This window comes from Hirundo rustica, chromosome 12 (genome assembly GCF_015227805.2).
Source record: "Hirundo rustica isolate bHirRus1 chromosome 12, bHirRus1.pri.v3, whole genome shotgun sequence".
Taxonomy (NCBI): domain Eukaryota; kingdom Metazoa; phylum Chordata; class Aves; order Passeriformes; family Hirundinidae; genus Hirundo; species Hirundo rustica.
The window spans coordinates 1,101,649-1,127,990 of NC_053461.1; the positions used below are offsets into that span (position 1 = coordinate 1,101,649).

General features: G+C 47.8%; 1 protein-coding gene across 3 annotated transcripts in view; it reads left to right on the plus strand.

The window, feature by feature from the left end:
- Positions 1–26,342, plus strand: part of NUP210 (nucleoporin 210) — an 86,277-nt gene that overhangs the window by 54,869 nt on the left and 5,066 nt on the right. The window contains exon 41 of one of the 3 annotated variants that reach the window (XR_005702868.2): positions 19,799–19,827. The exons of the other annotated variants lie outside the window; for them this stretch is intronic. The gene's annotated coding sequence lies outside the window, so the exon portion shown is untranslated. Of the gene's footprint in view, positions 1–19,798; positions 19,828–26,342 lie in introns of those variants that run through there. 3 annotated transcript variants of the gene reach the window in all.

Below are 26,342 nucleotides of genomic sequence, written 5' to 3' on the forward strand. Positions count from 1 at the left end.
GTTAAGACTAACAAGCCAAAAATTTAGAAATAGTTGGAGCTAACCTTTGATGAGAGAGGAAAGAAAGAGTCTCCTAAAGCGAGTTCCTAAAGAATTCCCATTTTGGTAAAAAAGTACATAAGAAGGCAAAAAATCTCTGAAAGTGAAATAAATTCACAGTTTCTGAGCAGAAGCCCCAGAAGCACAGCACTGAAGGTGTTGGGCAATGCATGAAAATGAGACACAGAGAAGCAGAAGACAACTCTCACTACCTCAGGTAGGTTTGCACAACACTGGGACACCGGCAGAGGAAATGATGTCTTCATTTCCCAGCTTTATGAGAGCCTGGATGTGTGGAGAAGACAGCAAGGAGGGTGAGGAAGGCTTCCTATGAGTAACCTAACTTAAAAATTGGAATTTGTCTTAAATCCTGCATCATCTTTCAGGTTAAATGGCGAGTCTTGGTGTGAGCCAGTTTGTTTTGCTGCTGGGATCTGAGCGTAAAGTTCTCGGACGCCAGGTCTCAGGTACTGCGTGTTCAGTTGTGCTTCAGGAGTTCTCTTATCATTATAAATGTCTCTCATTCCATCTGCCTGAACAAACAGGGCTCTGCTAAGTCTGTTATTAATTTTTTAGGTTGTTTCATTCCAGATAAATAAAATATTTAAAGTGAACATTTTTCCCCAGCACCTGCAGCTGCTCAAGCCCCCAGCACATTATGCAGCTGAATTCAGGCAGTAAAGACCGGTGACTTAAAATGCTTTCAGTGCCAGTGAGCTTCAGGAGCGCTGTCTGTGGGAACAGTAATTGCTAAATCACCCTTCTTGGGGTACTTCAGATCCACGGATGTGCTGTGTGCCTGTACCTCGTGTGAGTGACTGGGGGATCTGTTGCTATGAACTTGTTGATCACTTGGATTAGTTCATGCTCCTGACTGAGCAGGTTTTCCCTTGGTTTAGTGTCTGCACTCCCAGATAAGCTCGTTTGTTGCTCAGTCACTGCTGCTGTCCCCAGCCAGGCTGGAGCAGCCTGGGCCAGGGGAAAGTGTCGCTGCCCAGGGAGCAGGATGAGCTCTGAGGTCTCTCATGGTCCCCAAACCGTTCTGAGGTTCCAGCCAGGATGAGCTCTGAGGTCTCTCATGGTCCCCAAACCATCCTGGGCTTCTGAGGTTCCAGCCAGGATGAGCTCTGAGCTCTCTCATGGTCCCCAAACCATCCTGGGCTTCTGAGGTTCCAGCCAGGATGAGCTCTGAGGTCTCTCATGGTCCCCAAACCATCCTGAGGTTCTGAGATTCCAGCCAGGATGAGCTCTGAGCTCTCTCATGGTCCCCAAACCATCCTGAGGTTCTGAGATTCCACCCAGGATGAGCTCTGAGGTCTCTCATGGTCCCCAAACCATCCTGAGGTTCTGAGGTTCCACCACTCCACGTGTTCCTTGGCAACTTCAGCAGCAGGAATTCAAGTGCTGCGCTCCCAAGCTGGCAAAGCCCACGTAGAAAGCTGTAGTCGCTTTTCAGGGGTGGATTTATGGGATTAAAGCCCCAGAGCAGCTTTAGACTTGTGGCTCCAGGAGGAGGAGAGTGCCCTCCTTTAGGGCCTGGAGTCTGCAGCTACAACTGCTCGTGTACAAATTCGGAATAAAGTTTTAGTCTGGTTTTTGTTTTGTTTGGGTGTTTTTGGGGTGGTGGTGTTTTGTTTTTTTTTTTTTTTTTTTCTGTTTTTTTTTTTTTTTTTTTTTTTTTTTGGTTTGTTTGTTTGGGTTTTTTTTTTTTGTTTTGTTTTTTGGGGTTTTTTTTATCAGCGCATCTCAATCAGCGTGACTTGTGTAAACCTGTGGGCACATTTGGTGGCTCAGTGTCACTCTATGGATTTACATGTGCAAGGAGGAAAGTTTGCTGCTGGCACCGTGGTGCCTTGATTGCCTGCAGCTGTGGCATTTGCATGTGCTTTGGATCCTGGTCACTGGTAAAAAACGCAGAAGGATTTATTCAAAGTTCATAAATAGCTCCTAATTTTTAATTTAATGGAAATTTAAACATGAAGCCATGAGGATTCATTTCATGAGTGTCCAAAGAGACCTTAGAGCCTTGTCTTGGGCACTAAAGCAGGTTTTCTTTGCTCCTGCTTTCCTTTCACTTGGCTTACCAAGCTTGTAACAGAGTTTATCTTGCACTACCGCATTTGATTAATTTTGCAGGAATGTTTTCCCAAGAAGAACAATTAGATTTAACTCATGTTCCCTCCTGGAACTGGTTCTTCCTCCTTTTTCACTCTGTTTTACTTTACAGACCGTCATCTCCCAACTGTTTAATGCTACTGCTAGAGTAAACACTAACATTTTCTTATCCTGTGAGCAACATTTCACGAAATACCAAAACCTATAAAACTTACCAGCTGAGGACCTACCTGTTGGGAATTTTGTGTGGAGCAGAAAGCAGGAGAAAGGAGGGAAGGGGCGGTGGTTTTGGAGCCCACAGCACTACATCAGCGCTCGATAGAGAACGGTGAAGTCTTTTGAACTCTGCTGTTGAGAATCCACGTGTGATATAAATCAGAATTATTACCCTGATCTCATCTCTGGGAGGGCTGCAGCACGCAGAGAGGTGATTTGTCCAAGGCTGAAAATAGAACCCGTGTTTGGGCAGAGGTCGGTGCTGGCTCTGTGCCACGCCGAGGATGAGGAGGGCAGATGGAAAATGCTGGCAGAGGTGGGAGCGCCCCAGGGAGACCCTGGGACACAGCCCTGAGCAGCTCCCCCCAGGACCCTGCTGGTTTTCCATGGAGAATCCTTCACCTGCAGTGCTGGGGAAACTCCTTACAGTCAAAGGGCGAGAAACCACCGTCAAACTTGATAATAATAATAGTTATTGTTGTTGTTATTCTGCTTTTCTAGCCCATCTGAACCTTGGAGCACACTTCCAGGAGTCAGGCAGAATTCCCCTTTCCTCCTGCTGGGTTGTGCAGGGCCCAGGAGGAGGAGGAACCTGCTGGCCTCTGTTCTGTTTCATTGACCTCTCCTCGCTGCAGCTCAGGCAGGCACAGCGAGCAGGGCAGTGCCAGAGCCCCAGTGCCGCTGCTGCCGCTGAACCTGGGGAGTTCCACCTGGAAGCTGGTGTTTTATCTGTCGGTATTCCGTGTTCCTGTGACTACAGAACAGCTCGTCACCCGTGGACGTGGGAATCTCATTCCGCTGGGTGCACTGCAGCAGCAGCGCTACGGGTTTCCAGTGAAAATATGTTTCTGAGTCTGATGTTTGACAGCTTTTCACAGTGATATTTAGGTATTGAGCCATTTGAGCATCAACACTTGTTAGCTGGGATAAACTGGTATATGTGTTTACTTTCTGCTGGCTTCTTCCCCAGCTATTTAGATTTAGAAACCAAAAGTGTTGTGCCTGGTTCATCCAAGAACTTAAATATAGATCTAAAATTATGCCTAGTTAATTAGTTCCATTTAGAGTTTTTTTCTGCTCAAATGCGTAAGCTTTTCAGCATGCTGCTGTTGTGTACTAGAGCAGGGCTTTGGGAAGAGAAGGAGATCCATTAAAAAATTGTTTAATTGCCTAAAATTTTAGTCTGTAATTCAAAAGCTTCCTGCTATGTTTAAACCCCAAACAACGAATCTTTTTTTTCTAATAATTGGTTGATGTGTACATATTCCTGAAGGATATTGAGAGCTTTAATCCAGCAGAAAATTGCTATCTGGTGGACTACAGGGAAGAAGCAGGACGAAATTTTATTACAATTATTTTTAAAAATGCAGGCAATTATAATTAGACAAGAATAAAGCAATATAGTTAAATAATGAGAGGAGCAGAGCTACGCAAAGCTTAGTGCGTAGCTGGTACTGAAGACATCATTTGAGATGGAGTGTTTCTCCTGTTGCCAGTAAAATAATTTATGAAAATTTTTATGATAAAATAAAGGTTTGGGGTTTTTTTTAACTTTTTGTTTTAAAATATGGAAGTTTTTATGGTTTAGGCAGTGAGAAGAGGCGTTGCTGGTTGTGGGGTGGGGTGGGCAGGCTCTTCAGGCTGGCGTGGACCTGCACAGGGATCCTCAGGGAATTGCTGGGCAGTGGAGCTGGGATGGGAGGAGATGAGCCCAGGGCCCCTGCCAGCCCAAAGCAGAGGGAATTCTGTGTCCTGGGCACTGGGAGAGCTCCCTGCCAGGGGCTGCTCCTGCAGGATGGAGTCCAGGAGGGAGAACTGAGGATATTCCATGCCCTGGGCACTGGATGAGCTCCCTGCCAGGGGCTGCTCCTGCAGGATGCCATCCAGGAGGGAAAATTGAGGATATTCCATGCCCTGGGCACTGGATGAGCTCCCTGCCAGGGGCTGCTCCTGCAGGATGCCATCCAGGAGGGAAAATTGAGGATATTCCATGCCCTGGGCACTGGATGAGCTCCCTGCCAGGGGCTGCTCCTGCAGGATGCCATCCAGGAGGGGCAGTGGCAGTGGCAGCCCCTGCCAGGTGCAGGTTCTGTTCACAGCCCTGTGCTCAGCTCTGGGAGTTCCTGTGCCCAGGACAGGGGCAGCAGGAGGTGCCTTCCAGATGGAGATCACTGCCACGGGAGCAGCCCTTGCATAACTCTGCCCTGACATCATTTCAGTGCTGCAGTCAGCCACGGAGGACCAGGGCGTGCAGTCTGTGCCTTGTGTCTGTGCTTTTCCCCCCTCTGGGATGAGAGGACAGCACTAGAGCAGTAAAAAAACCCCAAACCACAGATGAGTCCTGGAATCTGTACATCCTGGTAACAAGGGACAGGTTTCAGCAGCCTTGTCTGCAGGATGAAGTGTCTGCCCAGGGGGAAGAGAAGGAGTCTCAAAGGGTCCCCAGAGTGTGCTGGACCAGGGTTAATGTTAGCAATAAATTTAATGAGGATGTAATTGGCGTGTTTTCCCCAGTTTGGTTTAGTTTAAGGAGACAGAGGTGAACTCTTTACTGCAGTTTAGGGTTTAGGATGGGCGCATGTGCAGCCTGTGTCACATGCTGGAGGTGCCCAGCTCTCCCAACAGAGCCAGGGTGATAGTGGCGAGGAGGAGGAGGAGGAAGCTGGGCTCTGATTCCACTGCTGGGGAGGACAATGTTTCCCACCAGATAACAAACCCACCTTAGCCATCCCTTGGTGACATTCTTGTGGAGGTTAATCTGAGTGGGAGTGCAGAATTCTTTCCAGAGCAGGGCAAACGTGTTTGCGTTCTTCGGGGCTGGTTGTTGATGTCCCACCTGCAGCGCCTGCCAGAAGGGCAGGGAGAGAGAGCTGCTGGCTTGGCTGTCCCTCTCAGGGACACCAGTGTCACCTGTGCTGCTCTCCTGGGGCTGATCCTGTGCTGGGCCATGGGCATTCCTCAGCCTAATGCCAGCTCAGGTCTCTGTGGGACGCCTGGCTGCGACCCACCGTGACACCAAATCACGTTGCTGGAGCTGCTGCAGCTCTTGCTGACAAACCCCCAGCAGGAACCCTGTGACCCAGCAGAGCTCTTATCATCCTGACACTTCAATCTGTGTCACACAGAGCAGTCTGCAGGCAGCAGGGGACACGCTGCAAGCACAGGAGCAAAACCCAGCTCCAAAGCCTGGCTTTGTCCTGCAGACACTGCCAGCAGCTCCAGCCTGGGTTGTTATTGTTAGATTGGGAGCTGTTATCTCTGCTAACCTTGGAAATAATTCCAGCACTGGGGAGAGCCGCTGAAAAGGACCCTGAGAGAAAATATTTGCTTCCCACGTGGATGTTGTAAATACACACGCACAGATAAAGTAACCTTAAACGAAGGGTAAAAATCTGGCTCATTGTAAGTCGGTGATAAAACCTCCGGGTTGCCATCTCACAAAATAAGTTTTAGAGCACTGCACAGAAACGATAATATGAAGAGAAAATAATTTTTTTAAAAACATATGGAATTCTGGAGCAGTTGATGAAAAGTGTTTCAAACTAAATGCTGTGACCTTGAGACACAAAATAGATAAATATCCCATTTCCAGAAACACTCTTAGGGGCCAGTCTCAGGCTGCAGGGATGTAGGTGTGCCCCCCAGTTTACAAGGCATGGCATAACTGTATTTTGGACTTGGCAAACTGGGGAGGTGCAAAATGCCATCCCAGCAACCCAAGAGCTGAACTCGTGTGGATGTAGGAATTGCTGCCCAGCCTCTGGCAGCGGTGCAGAGGAAGCTGATGAGCCTGTCCTGTTCCCTTTGCGGAGAGAAGGCAGCTGGGATCCTCCTTGGGACGAGGGAAGGGCTGGTGCTACCCAGCTCCGTTCACAGGCAGCATCTGAACGTCTGCAGAGAAGTTTTGCCAGGAGGTGCAGCCCTGTGTGACCCAGATCTCCTCTGGTGCCCTCTCCAGCTGGGCTTAGCGAGACAAGACACAAGCGACTGGTTTGGAAACACAGGCACCTGCAGGGTGTTCAACTCCAGTTTAACTTCAGGGAGGGTTTTTGCTCTGCTGGAAAGTGTCCAAGCCCCTGGGGAGAACTTGCTTCAGCTTTCTGGGAGGTGATTTGCCCTGAGGACATTTCCCTTCGTGCCACTCCGGCCCACAGTGACAGCCCCTTGTCAGGAATGCTCATCACTGCCGTGCCCTGTGCCAGTAAAACCTGTGTTAACCAGCCCTGAACATGGCAGGGGAAATATCCCCTCCTCTTCCCCATCACTGCTCTGAGCTGCTCTGCAAGCATGCAAGGAACAAATAATCTAAATTGCAAGGTGTTTAGAAAGCTAGCAGGATGAATCGCTCTTCGCTGTTCTTTGAACTTTAGGATTATTCTGCTAATGAAGTGCACCGAATCCTCTTTAAGGTGAGAGCAATTTCAGACTGTGCAGATGCATCTGGAGCGCCAGCACCCTCAGGGAGACCCTGTGCACCCTGCTGAACGCTTCCAGAGCTGGGCACTGCCGAGCAGCCAGGTGGTGCTCATGGCATGAGGGCTCTGTGTGTGCGAAAGCTTTTCATCACAGGGCAGGAAGGAGCTGTGCCCTTCCCTCCCCTTCAGGATGTTAAAGCCAAAGGATGTGTCAGCACTCTCTGATCTCCGTGGTGCTGCTACATCGAGTTCTGCTTTGAATGGCCGTTTCTCTACTTATTTAGGATTAATGTCACATACCTTTCATTCGTTTTCCCCTTTTGATTTGCATTTATCTTCCTTTTCATCAGCGATGAATTTCTGCTGGGGTTCCAAAATCACATTTTTGGTTAATCTAGGCTGGACTGTATCTGGAGCTGGAAGTGCTGCGTGGATGGTTGGAGCTGATGATCTTACAGAGCTCTTCCAACCTTAATGGTTCCATGATCCTATAAAAGTTCAGACTGTAGAGGCCATGAATGATCATTTAGTCCTGCTTGCTGTGCAGAGGAGGATGAGGTAAAGCTAGTCTGCTCTTGACAGGTGCTAATTTACTTAAGCTCCCTCCTAAAAGCTGTGCCCAAGGAGTGTCGTGGCTTGCCCATGTGCTGGAGCACTCCCAGGCAGCAGCACGTGGGACGGGTGTCCCAGATATTTCCTTGGAGCGTTCCTGGCCCTGCTTAGCTCGTGGTTGGACAGGTGGGGAAGAGAGGTGGGAGTTCTGGTTCTGGAGGGGATGGGATTGGGCTAGAATCCACCTTGTGCTTTCTTCTGGGACATCAAACTGCCACATAGAACAATCAACAGTGTATTTACTGAAGCGCTTGGAAAACGTGACTTTGGTGTTCGCTGCTCTTCCAGCACAACACAAGCTCTTTCCTCTGCTTAAGGCTCCAAGCAGTGCAGGTTTTCTGCCACAGCCAAACCCCAGGTGTAGCTCTCCAAATGAAGCCCTCCCTCCACAAAGTAAACATGGAATAATTGCTTCCTATTTCCTGTGCACGGATCTCCTCCTAACGCAGTCTGCCATCAGAGGCTTTGCTCTGAGCTGCCAGAAACTCCAGATCTATTTTTCCCCACAGTGTTCTGTGAACACTTACTCATAATTTGGTATTTCCCATTTGCAGTGCTGTTGGTTTGTTTTTTTGCTTAATTTTCTTTGTGGAGAGTTTTATTTTAGTAACATTAAAACATCTATAATGCATGAAGTAAAATGTAGTTTTCTCATTAGTATCTCAGTGAAAAAGTACAGAAAGGAAAGTGCTGAGGGTCGTTGACTAGAAATCAGGGTGTTTCTCAGACAGAGCACATTTATTTTGGGAATCAGTGAGGGAATTCCTCAACAGTGTGGCACTGCCAATCCATGATCTTTGTCCCTCTGCTCCTGTCCTACCCCTGTGCCCACACAGCTCAGGCAGAGCCGTAAAAGAGCTGGGGTTTTGTGCAGTGGAGCACCCTCACTCACAGAGTCCCAGATGGTTTGAGCTGGGAGGAACCTCAAATCCCACCCAGAGCCATCCCTGCTGTGGCAGGGACACCTCCCACTGTCCCAGGCTGCTCCAGCCCCAATGTCCCACCTGGCCTGGAACAGAAAACCCCCTTCACATTTTAATTTCATTGTAGTTAACAGCACATCGCTGACATTCCATAGCAGCAATGTCTGGACTTGCCACACAAAAACCCAGGAATGTGGGAAGATCCTGGGTGTCTCCTTCCTTCAGGTGCAGTGTGCACGGACACTGCTCGTGCACTGAAACATCCCCTATAAATTATTAACCTTTCCTGGCTCTTACCTTGCTGCTCTTGGAGCAGAGCGTTCCTGAGCTTTGGGACCAAGAGCCTGGAATTTGTTTTTACGGTGAGATTTGGGAAATGAAAGAGCCACACTCTCCCGCCCACTGAGAAGGAGTGAACAGAACAGAATAAACAGGTTGTCTGAGGTAGAAGCAGGTTTCATGTTCTGATCTGCACCCTGATACTGATTATATAATTACATATAATAATAATCTATAGTTCACATGCATATAATAATAATTTTATGTTTGTAACACGTAATTCTAGATGGGTCAGCACACGACATCCGCCTCTTGGACTCAGCTGTAGTCCTGTCCAAAGCTGCTGCAATTCTAATTAATTCCTCGCTGAAATCAATGGAAATGTTTTCATTGATTCTGATTGAACTGTTTCAAGTGAAAGCATCATCCTGTCCATGCTCATTCGCAGATGTTTATCCAGACATTTCCTTAACGCAGTTTTCTGGGGTCTTATATTTCCTATGTTTTGATTTTGGGTGTAAATGTTGTGCGCTCCGGTTCTGATTAATTTTTTTGGTATGTGTCAGAACTGTGGAAGTCTCTTCCTAACCTCACTTTCCTAATGATAAACACTGGAGGGAGATCAAACCAGCCCTGTATCTTTAGAAATGTATGGTCTGCCTTGATAGCAGCCTATCAGAGAATGTCAAGAACATAAAAAATTACAGCACTGCTCTGCTGCAGCTTACTGGGAGCTAAGGAGCCAGGAGGAATTTAAATGCAATGCCTCAGTGCAGCAGCTGAGACAGAGAGTGTTGGCAGGGAGGGGAATCCATCCTGCCTGGGACAATCCTCCTCAGTGGAAGTTCCTGATCCGCAGGCAGCCAGCAGCCAGCTGCCAGAGTTTAAGGCACCAAATCTGCCCAGCTGTTAATCGCTGCCCAGCTGGCCAAACGCAGTGGATGCCTGGGCTGCAGACGCTCACTGCTGGCATTCCCCAGCGCTGCTGCTGCTTGGGCTGAGCGTTCAGCACCCACACGAGTCTGTCTGCCTCTCTGCTGGGAGAGATCAGCACAAGGCAGAGACCAGCAGGGCCCGGGAGCATCTGGCAGTGCTGCAGCAACACCAGTGAAAGCTCGGTTCTGGATTGAGGTCATCTTGTATTGGGTGTTCTTAGATAAAAACTGTGCATGACTGCGTCTAAATTGGGAATTCGGGGGCTGCAGCCCAGGGAGCAGTGGTGCTCTCCTGCCACCCCCATTTTAATGTAGCCCTGCAGCACGGAAAAGCAAAAGAGACCCTTCCCAAAAGCAGGACCTCAAGCCAAGGGTCAGCCAAGGTTTTCAAATGATGGACTCGTACCAAAAATATCCCATCCCGAAGGCATCAGTGAGTGTAGGGTCATGACAGGGACATCCAGGTGACAGGCAGGATTCTTTCAGATGAAAGAGAATAACAAAGAAAGGTTTTAAATTGCTCTGCCTTCAGATGGGAGTTTTGGTAGAAGTTTTATTAAAACACATTTGCCGTGAGGCACTCAAGGTCTCCTTTAGGCACTGAGTCTTAAGGAGCAAACGGAAGAAAAGATTCCTGTTACAAAGGAGAATATCCAGAGGAGGCTGAGTGCCAGGGAAACCCAGGATCAGCCTTTGTGACCTGCTCTGCAGCCCTGCTAACATCAGAAGGGCCAGGGACACTCGGAAATGATGGTACAAGCTATGAATACTTCACCTGCTTCCCGGAGTCTTCTAAAACTGTAATTCCTGCCTTGGGCTGCTCATCTGCTTCAGAAAACAGGAGTCAGTAGTAAACACCAGCCACTCGGCAAAAAGCATCTTGACTGCGGGGGGAACAAATGGGACTTAGATTTTTAGCAGCTATTGTCCCTGGGTTTTTGTGTCTGCCACGGTGACACTTGATTTGCAGTTTGGGAACTTTGCTGGGTGACAAAAGTCTGCCTGTAATGAGGAGGAGCTGGGAGTTTTTCATCAGTTGCTCTCTGCTGAGAGCTGGCAGCTGGTCATGCTGCTCCCTTGCTGTGCAGAGCTGACACGGTGCCAGCTCCTGGCTTTGTTTTGTGGTGCCTTTTTTCCCTGCAGGTACTGTGCTGGGCTCATTTTAAGCTATCTTTTGTATTACATTAAAAATAAGCTGGAGTCGTGGAGATTCTTCCAAACATCATCTCCCGAGTGCCTGATTTCAGTATAGTTGTGTTTCATGTAGGAAAAAAGTCACCTCAGAAACAAACTGGGGAGTTGTTTCCAAATCCTCAATGCCGTGAGCATTCAGTGTGGACTCTGCTCCTCTCCCTTCCCTGGGATCCTCCGTGGGGCTGAGGTTTTTGTTTGTCCTGAATGAGAGCAAGCACACATCCATGCGAGATGTGTCCTGTGACAATACGAGTTTGTATTTAAGATGTGCCACCTTTCTGCTGCTTGGCTCGCCTCAAAGAGAGGCTTTCAGCCCTGGCATGAGGCAGCATCTTCCAATTATTGTGGGCCTGTAGGAGGAGGGAATACAGGTGACCTCCTGCCTGATGAGTAACAGCTGTGTTAATTAACCAATAGAGCCTTGCCCTGATGAGTAACAGCTGTGTTAATTAACCAATAGAGCCTTGTCCTGATGAGTAACAGCTGTAGCCAGTAAAGGTAAGTGTGATAAAAGGGAGTGGGCTGGCTGGTGAGGGGGTTCAAGAAGGAGGAGGGACCTTGAGGGAGAGGGAATTATGAAGAAGAAGGATCCTGGGGAGAAACAATTACTGCTGTGAGGTCAGTCTGGGTCTGCTGTTAGAGTCTGTTGTTGGAACCTGCTGTTAGTCTGCACACCAATCCCTGCAGTCACAGTCTAGTTAGGTAAAAGCCTGCAGTCAGAGGCTGCACACCAATCCCTGCAGTCACAGTCTGGCTGGGTAAAAGCCTGCACTCACAGTCTGCACACCAATCCCTGCAGTCACAGTCTGGCTGGGTAAAAGCCTGCACTCACAGTCTGCACACCAATCCCTGCAGTCACAGTCTGGCTGGGTAAAAGCCTGCACTCACAGTCTGCACACCAATCCCTGCAGTCACAGTCTGGCTGGGTAAAAGCCTGCAGTCAGAGGCTGCACACCAATCCCTGCAGTCACAGTCTGACTGGGTAAAAGCCTGCAGTCAGAGGCTGCCGGGAAAACATCCAGCAGGAGCTTGCTGCAGCCAGAGTTAGGGAATGGTTGGAGTCAGGATGGCCGAGCTGTAAAGAGGAATAAACCAGGACCCTTTTCATGCTGTGAGAAATGAGAACTCTGTGCCCCGGCTCGTTTTTACCCTCTAACAAGAAGGTTGTTGCAACATGGGCCAAGTAGAGAGCTCTCCGTTTTGGAGGGTTTGTGCATGGGGTTTTTTTATTTTGTCTTTCTGAAAATAGCAGTCCTCTGCTTTCAAAGGGCTGCGTGGGTGGCACCAGGTGAGAAAACTGAGAGGGCCCTCAGCCCTGGGTGTCCCTGTCTGCAGGGAGGCCTCAAGCAGGGCCACGGCCGTGGAGGCAGAATTTGGAGCAGATGTTGCTGTCACATGGCAAAAGAACTGTTGTGGGTGAGGCAAAGTTTGAGGGTGTGCTCTTGGAATGATGCATTTCAATCAAGCCTCAATTCTCCTTTTTCTGGTCTAGACCAGAGGCTTTTTGGTCTAGGACCGGAGTTAATTCCAGAAGCTGTGATGCCCTCAGACTTTCCCAGGGATGGGGAAAAGAGGAACCTCAACAAGAAGTCAGGGAGAGGCACCTGGGTGTGCAGGAGCTGTGGAATTGCAGTCAGGCATGTGGAGCCCAAGGAAGGGAAAGATATATAAAGAGAAAACAGGCAGAGACTCTGTTGTCCTTTGTTTTGGCTCATTGTGGGGAAAGAAAAATGGCAGGATGGAAATGAGAGACCACAAAAACCTTTATTTTAATATGAGTATAGGAATCTGTGTTCAGGATGTATAAGGATAAATTCATTTAGTACCAGTGATTATATAGGAAATGGAGGATCACTTAACGGTTTTAAAGTTCAGGATGTTGTTGAAGAGAGGAAAAGGAAAGTTCTCTCCTCTCTTTGGAGTTTTTATTTGATGAGGTGGGAGGAAAAAACAGTGTAAATATAGATTTGATTGGAGACAGACTCTTTAGGCTTTACGTTAAACTGAATTGCATTTAGTATCTTTGGGTACATAAAGGAATATAAAACTGAAATGAAACATTAATATAACGGGCTTTGGCCACCAGAGGTTTTGCACCATAAAAAGAGCAAAGGTTAATGGCATGAAAAACAAAGGGCTTCATATCCTGATTAAACCAAACCCTCTCCAGCCTGTTTCCTGTTCTCCATGGGGCACCAGCTCTTGTGATCTGCCAAGGTTATGGCCTTTGCTCTTTACTGCCCTTTGTGATAAAAATATCCCACTGTTCATGTGGATGCCAAGCTCCTCGTGAGGACTCTGGGGCTGTTTGGCACACAGGGAGGGGAGGGTTCAGGTTTTGGCCTCAGAGCTGCAGGGAGTGCAGCTGGTGTTTGTACCAGAGCGGGGCTGGATGTGCGGCAGGATGGTCACACGTGCTGACGGTGCCACCCCTCACCAGAGGCTTTGGAAAGAGAGCTGGATTCAATATTTTACATCTCCAAACATGAGGCCTTGCTCTGCTCTTCCCAGTCCCAGTGTGAATGGGAGGATTTTCTTTTTAAAAAGTGCCTTGGCTCCAGCACAGGGAAGACAGATTTGCCTTACGAGCTTTGTCACCTGGAAAAATTTGCAGTTTTCTCTGATAACAAATAACACCTGGAGCAACAGGAAATGTGCCAAGCGTGGCAGGGGCTGTAAGTCACCACTAACAGGGACACTTTATCAGTGACAAGGAGTGAGGAGGAGGAGGAAAACACCACCACGGTGGCCCCACTGCAGGAGAACTCCAAGCTTGAGAGACACCTAGAACCCACATAATTCATGAAGATTGAGAGCAGTGTGTCAAAGCCAGCACCAGCTGGAGTGAGTAACTCCAGGCTTATTCTAATGCAGGGCACTGAACAAACCACCCAGGTCTGGCTGTCCTGCTTTGGAGTAACACTTCCCAGGGCTTGTCAATCCATCAGAGCTGGGCTTTCTTTGCAGAGAATGAGGAGTACTGGACAGCAGGTTAGTGGGAAGGAAGTTTATGAAAAGGAGGGGCAAAAGGCAATGCAGCACTGGCAAAATGGGAACTTCTTGACTCTGCCTTGCAGCTGGAAGAGTTGAGGGATTCCTGGGGCTTAGAATTGATATCAGAATGGAGCTGCTGCATGAGAGCCACCAGACACTTCTTTAAGTTGGAAAGAACTGGAAATTCATAATTGCTTTGGCTTTATCCAGAAGTGTAATGTATTTCATTCTTTCCCAGTGCTGGACCAGGCAGTCAGTAATTACACTAATAGTGTTATCTCCCTTATTAAAGAATGGCTTATCTGAGTAATATTGCTAATTGGTATGCATCTGGTACAATTCGAGCTTTCAGGATTTTTTATGATCATGTATATGGTTTTGTCTTTCTTTTGATTCTTCCTGACTCCTTAGACAAAATGTTTTCCTTGGCTGACAAAATGCCATGTTTATCTCTAGGTTTAAGCTGTTTTTTAGCAACAGGGGTAAGTTTTAATTCTAAGCAAGGGTGTGAGTCTGGCCCTCCCCTTATCTCTGCTAGCAGGGGGAGGCTGCTCCAGTGGTGAAATCTCCTCGTGCATCACGTGCTGCTCCCAGTATTCCACTTCAGGCATCAGGAAACACTGCCTTTCATATAAGCTGTTCCAAGTTTGCTTGGAATCTTCATACTCCTTAGATTATTTTTTAAACAAAGGAACTGTTGTGACAGCTTGTACTGAGCTATCTGCAAAAAGCTATTCCTATTTCACTTGAGTTTGCACGTGAATTTTCTTGTTGTGCTGCTCCGTGACACGTTTGGGTTTAATGATGATGCTTCCCGTGAACTTGTCACCTTTCATCCAAGAGCTTTCCCTTTGTAGCTTTTTGAGTGCATTTGCTGAACTGTGAGATTGAAATTTAAATTACTTCAATGCGTTTTATAACCCTTGTAAGAGCGAATTATATTTCTTAATTATCTTTTCCCGTATTTAGGCATTTCACAGACTGGGGAGTAGATCTTTTCGAAAAAATAGTCTTGATTATGCAACACACTTGTTTCTTTCTCTGTGGGAATTTAATTTTTATTGGAGTCGTTAAAACTACTTATTTTTCATGGAAAAGGCTGCACTTGGACCTTTCAGAAATGCAAGAGCCCTGTCTCCTGGGAATTGCCGATCACATCTCTCATTTGCCTGTTTTCCCATGGGCTCTGGCCACCCTTTGGGTGCCAAGGGACCCTGGCACAGCCTAATCCCAATGCCTTTTCTTTTAAGTTATTACTGTAAACAATGATTATATCCATTTAAAATTCCTCTTAATCTGCCTGATTAAGAGATTCACTCTCCAGGAGTGAAGCTGTGTAGTCAAAATGCTGTAATACATCCCCATTCCCGTGGCAGCCTGCTTGCTCTGGTTATTATTTACATGCAGCTTTTAGAGAAATATGTTACTCCAGTGAGTTATCCCCAGTTCTCAAGTGAGATCTGTCTTTTACTGTGAGAATTTAGATAAACGTTCACTGTATAATGAAATATCCACAATTTCCACTGGAGCAAAAGGACTAGGTTTAGTCAGACTTATGCTGAACTTTGGGCCACGTGCGAGATCCTGATTCAGTTCAGAGTGTGAATTAAAGTGGAATCTTTTTGCTTTAAAAAGAATTGACCCAAATCCCAGATCATTCCTTGGGAATGTCCCCATTCCCTCCCACCCCAATCACCATGGAAAATATTCAAGTCAGAGCTTCATCCCACTGAAAGGAAGAAGGGGAATGTTTAGGATCAGAGGAAAAGGAAGGGATTTGGAGACAGAGAAGGGGACATTTCCCATCAGCTGAACAGAAAATCCTGATAGAAATTGCTGAAGTAAAAAACACGAGGGAGCTTTGGGGCAAGCCAAGACCAGCAACCAGAGAAAGGGGAGTGAGCACAGCACCACAGGTCTGAGGGGTTTCCAGAAGCTCTAATCCCTTCTTTGTCCAGAGAGTTTTAATGGAAAACATCCGTGTGGAGGAGCCAGGCTGGCACTGCCACAGCCACGGGGACAGCCTGGGGAGCTGCCCCTACCTGGGCATCTCTGCTGAGCTCCACAGGGGAAATAACATTGGCTTCGTGTGCCGATCGCTCAGGAAGCCCTGGGGACTTGACCCCAGGCAGGCTGAGACTCAGAACATCCTTCCTCTGCAGATACTGTGCTCCCAGCGTGCTGCCAGAGTCGGGGAAGAGAGCAACGTCCCATCTCCTCCTTTAACAAACAGGAAAAGTGGGCTCCCCGTGCCCCACCGAGGGTTTCTTGTCCTGAGGGGAGGAATTGTCTTTTCTGTGTCTGACTTTGCCTCTTACACAACTGCAAATCCTGGGAAAGGCTGAGTTACAGCTAGTGAGAAAGCGCTGACAAAAATGTGGGTTTACTTTTAACAGATAGCAGTAATTTCACTTTTCCTGGGATGCTGATAGCCTGTCAGTGGAAAATGTGGGCTTGCACAGTCTGGGTATGATTTATCTTCCTATGAAACCTGGCATGAATTTCCCAAACACTTCTGGTTCATGATAACACATCTTTTATTTCACTTCCTCCCATTGTTAGACAGAAAACATCACCTGACGGGCGGCACAAAGCACAGCGTGACAACGTCTCCAACCCAACTTTTACTGTGTACAAGTGAAAGCAGCAAAAGTTTTATGAGTTGGCCCACGTTGGAGATATTAATTTTAGGTGTGTTCCTCAAATAAATGGCACTGAAGCCACCAACTCCAGCCATGAAATGTTCCCTTCTTAGTGCTCCTCAGGACCTGCAGTCACCAAGGGTTCTTTCAGCTCTGACCGCTAAAAAGTTTTAAACAGGAGTTTATTATAAACATTGAAGAATTAATTATTCCATTTTAACTAATTAATTGAGAACTAATGTATTTTAAAAAACCCAGCATGATAAACCAACAACCAAGTATCTGAATTCCCAGCATTTTAATTGCCACATAGACAATTATAATGACCCAGAAACTGTAAATTTTTGAGGACAGAGCAGTAGGGTATTCTAAAAAAGCAGCTTCCATCTGCTGTGTGGTGGTTGTTGCTACAGGCTGCACAAAAAGGCCTCAAACACCAACTCACTAACCAACCAAAGAATATAAATTAACCTGCATAAATGGAAAGAAATCCAGCGATGCTTCATCCAGCCCAAGTTCTTGGGTGTAACAGAAGTTCCCTGACATTTGCAGAGCTCAAACCCTTTTTTGTTTATCTGACTCTCGTTCAGCCAAGTGTAAAAGCTGGGATGACACGAGACAATGAAGTGTACAAGCGATGGGAAGACAGGCATTCCCTGAGCTAACGGTTTGGAGATTCTGCCTGAAGTGGGCTGCAGGACCGGGCTCTGTCACTGTCTTAGCAAAGGAAGTTGGTTTTGGCAGCAGCTCTCTCACTCTGAGGAGGTTGATGATGACATTCTGCTCTTGAATAGAAAAAACATACAGAGCCAGCAGGGTCAAATCAGCCAATTTCTGTTAAAAGGAAGGTTATAGAAGTACTCCTGTTGCAGCATTTCCAGTGGCCATGCCCACAGGGAGGGAGCAAAGCTGGTTTAGAGAGCATGGAAAGAGGAGCTGAGAAACCCAGAGCAGCTCCGGAGCCTGAGTGGGATCCAGGAACAGAAACGTGAGCCCTGCCCCAGGCCAAGCTCTGCCTGCAGCCACAGCCTTGGAACCTGGTAAAAATGGGCAATTGTCACGCCAGGTCTAAGAGTGCTTGTTATATTATCTACTACATTAAACCCCTGACAAATATTTAATGGGATTAAATCTGTCTTCTGCTCTGGATTTATACAGCACTGCCAGGGCATAAACTTCATTAAAGCTCCGTGTAACAGATATTTGAATCTAACTAGAAAGTCTCATTTTCCAGCATCACATGGCTTTTAGCTTCTCTGTTTTATCCCTACTCAGTCATCACTTCCCATTAATTGATGTTTTTACTCACTTCCCTCGGCTTCAGCTCCTTCCCAGGTTGTTATTTCAGCAGCTCTGAGCTCAGGTTGCAGCCCCATGCTTTATGCACAGGGCTCACTCTGTGCCTAGCAAGGAGCTGGATTTCCTCAGTAGCTGCTAGAATCAATGAGACTTGGCAGATTCAGTGCAAGAGGGAGCCGTGTTTCTTACAGGGCTATATTCACAGAACACAGAACTCTGTGTATGAGCTTGTGGGTAAGTGCAGACACATTTCCTTCTGAAGATCAGAAATAAGAAGGAAAGCTTATCTCTGCTTTCTGCTTTAGCCAGCACCATCCAGCACTAACTCATGAGAAGGCACATTTCCCTTCTCTCTGTTTCGTTCCACTGGACTAATACCTGCCCCTATTACGACTCTAACTGCAAACAGACAAGGCGCCTTCCCTCCCCCGGGCCAGGCTGGAGCCTGGCACTCCCTGCAGGTACATCCTGCTTGTGTGGCTTTCTGCAAACAGCTGTTCCCTTCTCTGCCCGTGCCTCGAGGCAGGAAGGAGCCGCTCAGCTCGTGTTCAGGAGCTGGATGGAAACATCCAACAGATGCCTGGGCACTGCGGAGCCAAGCGCGCGGTTGTGCGCTGCTGGAGCAGACGTGCCTGGGAAAATCGATGCATAATTAATTGATTTGCTCACTCCAAACTTCAGTGCTGAATGGAACAGCCCCCAGTTATGTAGATTTTTTTCTTTTTTTTTTTTTTTTCTGCCAGCTGTGGTTTAAATGAAATTAGTTTGGCCCATGTGAGTGTGTGTTATTTGCAGTCAGGTCAGGTGCTGTGCTGTGGATTCAGCTCCTGCAAACCCCTCGTTCATTATCTGTGCGGCGTTTGCACGCTGAACTGAAGAAAAGTTTTTTCCTTCTTAGAGTAAATTTTTCTTTCTTTCACCCAGCCCTCTCTCAGCTCCTTTTATCTTCCAGTTTCACCCTTACCTTGAGATGAATTTTTGCTGTTGTTCCTTCAGGGGCTGGAGCTTCCTGGAGATGTGAAAGCACAGCAGAAACTCAGTGGTGACCCTGAGATGTGGCCGTACAGGAACCCACTCTGTAACCACTAAATAATCCAAATAACTGCATGTATCAACATTTGGCAATAGAGATCTGACACTGCCATCTTTTTCCATGGTTCACAGCATCTTTTTTCTTTTTTTTTTTTTTTTTTAATTTAAGTGCAGAGCATAAGCTTCAAGCACACCAGGCCTCACAGCATTTGTACTAATGCTGCCAAGCCACCCTCTAAAATATTTTATGAACCATGAGAACATTTTAATCTGTTGGCGTTTCCTTAATTAAGACAGTTTTACTGCTGCCTGAAACAGAGGTGTTACATTAGCCGAGGATCTCTGCACCGTGTAAATGATGGCATCTGTCTTCTAAATAGGAGTTTGCATTATGCATTAAGGAATGAACTGGTGTGCATTTAATTTAAATGGATGATCAGAGTTTTTTTGGAAATTAATATCTACCTTTCTAGGAGATCTCCATTATGTTAAATTACATTTTAAAAAGCGCATTGCATGAGTAATGTTAGCGCACATCGATTCATAACATTAGCATTTCCTGCCACAATGGGGCCCTCGAAAACAGCCGCTGAAAAAACACGGATTGTTTGAGATTCACCGCTTTGTTGGAATTCTGAGGAATGCTGCTCGGGTGGGAATGTTTTTCACCTTACTGTGTCAAACTGCACAATACAGCAAATTCATTTGCTGCGACTGTACATACCCGTGGCGAGTTAGGTCAAATTATTTTTACACATCATACATATGAAATGCAATGACTTTCAGAATCTTGCATTTTCCCCTAATAAAACACATAAATATTACAGGTTCCCACCCATTTACTGCTTACAACAGGTAGAGGAACTCCTCTGCAGAGAGCCACGATTTCATGCTTTTAAAAAGGTGCGAGAGCTCTTCTATGGACGATTTTTAAAATAAGAATTAGGAGGTGATTTCCAATCCCTTGGAATTGCTGTGGCTATAGCAGCGCATCCATACAGATATTGGCGATGAGGAAGGGTCAGCTCTGGAACCATTTACAGCAGAACTGAGGTCTCTTAGCTGAAAGACAGCTTATAAAGCCCGATAATTTATTGTTTCAGCCCTGACAGGAGCGTGTGTGCGTCCTGAAGCAGCTCCTGCGTGACGGGAACCAGCAGGGACACGTTAAAAACCAGAGGTTTCATCAGAAAAGGTCAGCAAGGGCTGCTCTGGGAGGGCTGGGGGAGTCTCGGATGCTGAGGACAAGCAGAGGCAGCAGAAGGGAAAGCCCTGAGCCTTCCATCAGTGCTGGGGAGGTCCAGGAGCAGCTGGGGCTGTTGAACTCTGTACCAGCACTCGAGAGGCTGTGGATGTGTCCCTGCCCACAGCACAGGAGGGCTGGGGAGCAGCTGCACACCTGGGAGGAGGCTCCCTGCTCCCCTGCCCTCAGGAATGGCAGATGGACGTGGTGCAGCCAGGGAATTCTCTCTCCGTGAGAACGGTTGGATGTCCCAGCGATCTCATGGAACATTGGGCCTGAAGCTCTGGGTCCTCACCTAGGGAAAGCTTTCAAACTTTCCATATTTCAAAAACTTCCAAGAGGAAAGCCTCAGTGGCATATGCTGGGATGCCCTTGTGTTGTCCTAATCCTTGTAGCTCGTTCTTTTCGTGGCATGGGGATCTCACCCTTCCTCAATCTTAGTGCTGGTGCTCATTGTCCATGGTGCTGGGCAAATCCTGCACTTCCTGCAGCATTAGGACTTGCTCAGCTCAGGAAATCAGCACAAGGTTGCACCAAAATTGCGGCTTCACCTCATTATGGGGATGGACCGTCCCCACAAACCCTGGTGTAGTTTGGTGGGTGTGGAGATAGCCAGTCAGAGGTGGGACGTGGTGGCCCCAGAGGCCCTTTCCAGCCTCACCCACCCGGAGATTCCACGGCTGGGATTAGACTGGGGCAAGCTGCAGCCAGAGACTGGGGCTGGGCGGGTGCAGGAGCGGGGCTGGGAAGGATTCCAGCTCCCTCCCTGCCCCAGGCGTGCTTCCAGCAGTGGGATGTCGCCCTTGGAGCAGCCCCTTGGCGCTGTCGGGGTGCCCAGGGATGGGGAGTGCAGCCAACAGGGCTCAAGGATATTTTCTGTTCTGCTGGAACTCTGGAAACTGAGAATTTTGGGGTTTAGTATATAGTAATATGTGTGAAGCAAGATGGAGGATTTAGGGCATTGTCTAAGTCCTTCTTCTTCACCTTCTTCTTCTTGGTTTTGGGTGGTTTTTGCTAATTGTGTGGAGAATTCTGCATTGCGGGCCTTGTGTGGTCCATTACTGGGTCAAACATATAAATAATAGAGGTGTCATCTCGTTATTGGGTGAATAGCACTTAAATAACCTTGGAAAGAGTTAGAGGCATCCACTTTCTAACTCGCTAGTTAGACCTCACAACTTATGAGGGTAATATGGATAAGAATTAATAAACCCCGAGCCCAAACACAAAACTGTGACTCCCCTGTATCAGTCCCGGCTCTAACAGGATGAAAAGAGGAGAACCACCCAGGAGCCCCAGGAGAGGCCCCTCTCCAGCCGTGCTGTGGGGTTGTGGACTCACAGGCGCTGTTGGTGCTTCCGTCTGTCAGTGATTCAGTGTCCCCTCCCTCTTGGCACTGCAATGGGGCGTTCTGCACGTGGAAATCGCAGGGTCCTGGCTCCGGGCTGACTCACAGCACAACGGGCACTCTTTGAGGGATGACTTCATCCCTTGCTGCTGTTGTTTCAGCAGCTGAAAGAGGCTTTATCCAGGGTGGGCTTGTGATCCTCCCCATAGATTGTTTTTCATCCTTTACATCACGCGCGTCCGTGATCATCCTTTTGGATTGTTTGGAATCCATAAAAGCGCAAGGCGAAGGAAGAGCTCCAGCATTCCACCGAATGCTGGAGGTCACTTCTGTTCCCCTTGACGTTCTTGGGCCAGACACGAATGCTCTGAGCCGCTTTTGCTTTGTACCACCAGGGTGTGTGTAATAAATACGATCGACCAAATTCGATAAATCAAAATTTGGAATTTTATTGAGAGACAGAATGACAGTCTCGGACAGCCACAATTAAAAGGACAGCATCGAGCCCGGGGTTGGCGCTGGGTGAACAATGATAACACACTCTGCCAGTCTGTTATCTCCCAAGTTCACATTTCTGGCTTGCAGCAGCCTCTTTTTATATACTGGATCGCTGAGAGAAACTCGGGATTTCGAGGGTCCTTTCTCCGAGGCATCTTCATTAAACATTCATGTTCCAGTTCTAAGAGTTTGAATAGGGCAGCGGGAAAGGACAATGCCGTTAATGGTCGGGTCTGGGTGTGGTGTGGAGATGTTAATTTCAGGAGGAGACAGTCTAGATATCGATCTGATGTAATCATCTGGTTCTCCGGGCTCTCATCTCCTTTTTCCGTTGTCATTGTTCTTTTTCTAACGCTTCCTGGCAGAGGCATTTTTGGGTCTCCCTTTCTGGTAATTCCAATCATTTGTATCTCGTGTCCCTCCCATGTCTTTTCAGGCAAGAGAAATTCCTGTACCTTTTCTGAGCTACTTTCCTCTGAGTTAACTCTTAGCATACGGGATTAAAACAAAACTTATACTTATAGAGATTGCATTACATTTTATATCTTTTAACACGAATTAACTTTAGGACATATACCACAGTGTGGAAAGCTGGGAGTTCATGTCACGCAGGGACGGGGCCAGGCAGAGGGCTGACAGCCTGGGGCACAACTGCACGTTGTCTTGAGCAGCTGGGAACAGAATCCGGGATGGGCGCGGCTGGAAGGGCTGCGCTGGTCCCCCCGTGACACACGGCTGGGCTGGGCTGGATCTCTGGGGTGGCACAGAGGCTGCACGTGTTGGGTCAGCCCTGGCAGCTCGGGGGGCTCCACCGGGCCAAGGGCAGGGCTGTCACCCCTGTGCAGTGGGGGCACAGACACAGGGCAGCTGACACTGCTTGGTGTGACACCAGCAGCCACTCTGCCTGGGGAAATGCCGAGCGCTGCCTCTGCAGCCTGAAACGTTTCCAGCTCGAATGGGACGTTTTCAATTCAAAATGAGGTTATCTTCTGGATGGGGCCTTATCCAGTGACCCAAAGTGCTCTGGCAGGGTGATTTTAGGGGTGTTTTGTACCGACAGAGCTGCCACAGGCACCGAAGGCAGCTCCTCTGGAGAGCTGTAAGCCAACACCAACGCTGCTCCTTAGTCAGCAACTCTGCCTCAGGAACTGACATCCAGAGACAAGGGGAGAAAGCAAATCCACCTGATTACCCAGAGCTCTCCTCCTGACAGGATTTCCTGAGACAGGAGAGGCAGCATCTGCCTGCCCCAGCCTGAGCATCTCCTCCTGTGCTGAGCAAAGAACCTGGAATTTGTACCTGGGACCCATCTCAGTGATACTGCCCCAAATTTACAGAGCTCCAGAAGACTCGACTGCCAGATGTGCAGGGACACGGGCCAGAACACCCCAGGAAAACATTCCCAGGGATAAAAGGTCTTAAATTCACCTTGAGAGGCTGATTCTCACATAGCCCTCCCAAAGGATTTTCCACTTTTTCACTTGATGGTTCAAGCACAACATTTATTAAAGCCTTGGCTCCAGAGCCTGAAGGTTTGGGGTGTCTGTAATAAGCTGTGGGTACCAAATGAGCTGCATCTCTCTTTACATTTAATTAATCTACATTTACATCTCCACAGCACTGACCAGAGCAATGCAGTCCTGGGTGCTTTCCCTTCAGGAAGGAAAAGATGTTCCTCCCTACGAGAAGGCATTGAGGAGTCCATTAGCAAAAATCCCTGAGCGGGGACAGCTCAGGGACAGGAAGGGAAACAATTTTAATTTTTAATATAAAATAGAAAATGATTACATTCTAATATCTGTGCTGACATTTATCTTGGGATGACAGCCATGGAATAAGTTAGAGTTTCCCTCCACGTCCGTGGGAATTGTTCCAGCCTCCAGCTTGTTACAACACACATCTCCTTGAGAGAAGTGCAGGGGTAGATCCCTTTGCATCCTGCTGGGATTTTACCCCCGGATCATCCCCTCTCGGGTTTTGTGCGGATCCAATGTGCTGCTGCCACCAGATGGCCCTTGTGGCGGATTCTGTCGGGAAAATCAGCGCAGGAGCTCTCCAAGGCAAAGCATTAAAATCAATTTCAAGGCAGAACGCTGTTTACAAACAAGGATTTTGCATAACGAGGGCCTGCTTTCTCTGCCAGTTGGATGCTGTGAGGGCTGATATGCACTGCTCCACCAAGCAGCACATTCCCTGCCATCAGCTGAGAAGGAATGCTGTGGTTGTGCAGACCTTGTCAAGAATTCTTCCTAATTTTGCACCAAACAGAGCAAGATGAGGAGCAGAGTGTCTGAGGTACAGTTTTGCTGACCTTGAGTTCACAATGTTCTGTAACTGCTCTGAAGTGCAGTCCTGATGAATAATGCCATCAGCACCTTGCTGATGCAAAATGAAAGGGAAAATCAAAAATAAACAATGGGGGAGAGGAAAGGGGAGAAGGGAATGAAGAAGGAAGGGGAGAGAGGAGGAAAGGAAGGGAAAAAAAAATAAAGGAGGAAAAAAATGTCTAGTCAGGTTACAGCTGTGGTTGCAGCAAGCAGAAGGAGGCTTTGTCTACTTCACTGCTTGGTTTGAATACGACAGAGACACATCCCTTTCCGTCAGGAGCTCTCTGAAATGGGAATGAGCACCCAGGCAAGGGCCTGTGTGATTTCCTGGGCTCTGCTTTTGCTTCGGAGCCTGGTTGTTTGGGGTGCAGCAAGCGTGGCAAAGGCAGTGGCAGAAATTCTGGGAGTATAAAGGGGGAAAGAACCAACAGGCAGTAACAGAAGCCAAAAAGGAACGAGTTGGAACCTGCTCACGGTCGTAGCTGCACCTCTTTGAGAGCCCTTTTTGTACCCAAGGATGTGCTTATTTCATTCTGCCTCAGAAATTCCTCGAGATCTATTTCACCTGTCAACTTATAGCCAGCATCAAACACCGAAATGACACAGGAATGACTTTTTGACAGCCAGTTTCTGAGAAAATGTAGCTGCAAAGTGAATTTTGTTGCAGTGTGGAAGAGGATTTCCAGGCCACACATGGAGGCAATGGCAGAACGATGTTCCTGAACAGATCTGAGTAATACAAACACGATGAGGAGATCTCCTCTTTGCAGCCCTTTTTGGGAAATATCTTTTTCAGGTGAAAGGCAGAGCCAAACATAAATAATGCATCTTTTTCCTGTAGTAACTCAGCAAGTAAAAGCGAGCAGTGAGAGACTTTTAAATGGGGGATCACCGACAGGCAAAACCAAGTTCCCATTCCCAGCCCTGGCACAGAACTCCTCAAAGACAGGATTCAAGATCCCTCACCCCAAAGCATTTGATTTTTGCCACTTGTGTGCTTCAGCAAGGAGCTACTCACATGAATTAATTCAAGATACCGAGGATACTTCTTGATTCCATGGGGCAGTGGAACACAGAGCCCGGTACAATAAAAGGCTTTGCATGGAGATCAGGATTAGCTTTTCCATGTGGGAACGGATCAGATTTATCACCTAATTTAAACTCCTCTGCTGAGAAGGCATTTCTGGAGATAGAAATTCACTTTGTTGTCAATACAGAGAAAAGAAAGTGTCCTGAGCAGGCTGAGGACCAAAACTCTTGTGAAGGAAGTGGAATCAATGCCCAATGTTCAGAAGAGTGGCGCAGGGGTTTTAAAAGCTAAAGACAACACTTCTCCAGTCCAAGCTCTTCCTTTGGGGTCGAGCCCTGAGTGTCACAAACACGGGGAGCCCCCCACACGAGGGGAGGAACGTCCCACAGGTCAGATCCTGCAGATTTTGCTGGGGTTTGGTCCTGGCTGAAAGCACCGATGGATCCCATCTCCTCCTTCCCTGATATCCGGGTCCTTACAAGCTTCCGCTGCCCTGGGTGTCACAAACAGACATTTTCTCCTGGCTTGGGTGGAGGACAATCCCAAGGAGCCTCAGAGCATTTCTGTGCACTCCTCCTGCCCTGTGTGGCCTCTCAAGGTTCCTCCCCAGAGCAGCACAAACCCCACAGAACCCCAGCACGGAGGTTTATCCTTGTGGGATTGCTGTTCCTTGGGGAATCTCCTGGAGCAAGTCCCCTCAGCGAGCTGGGCTTCAGGAGAACCCTCAGCACTTTGTCAGCAGCTCCCAGTGAGCCCAGGCTGTGTTTTCAGCCAGTCTAAAACCTCAGTCCCTGCCCAGGAACAATGGACATTTGTCATTGGTACCAAGGACTCGTGTGACATGGAGTTCCTCCTTGTGTTCTGAGATCCTGCCCAAGGGGAAACCTCTGAAGAGCTGATGAACACCCTGCTGCTCTCACAGCTGGTTCAGATCATTGTTTTCCTCTGGGTAAACCTGACCAAGTTAATTCTGACAAGGTAACACCGCACAAGGAATTAACACATTACGGAAAATGAAGCTCCTCCTTCCTGTACTGCATTCCCAGAACTTTCATCTCCATCTCTTCTTTGTAGCAGCAGCACTGCCCCTTTTCAGCTTTCCTTCGGAGCAGGATTCCAATTCATCTTTAGAGGAAATCAAGTGGCTTTTGCCTGCAGCTGCTCATTGCCAGGCTCGGTTCTGGAAGATCCTTTGTCTTCG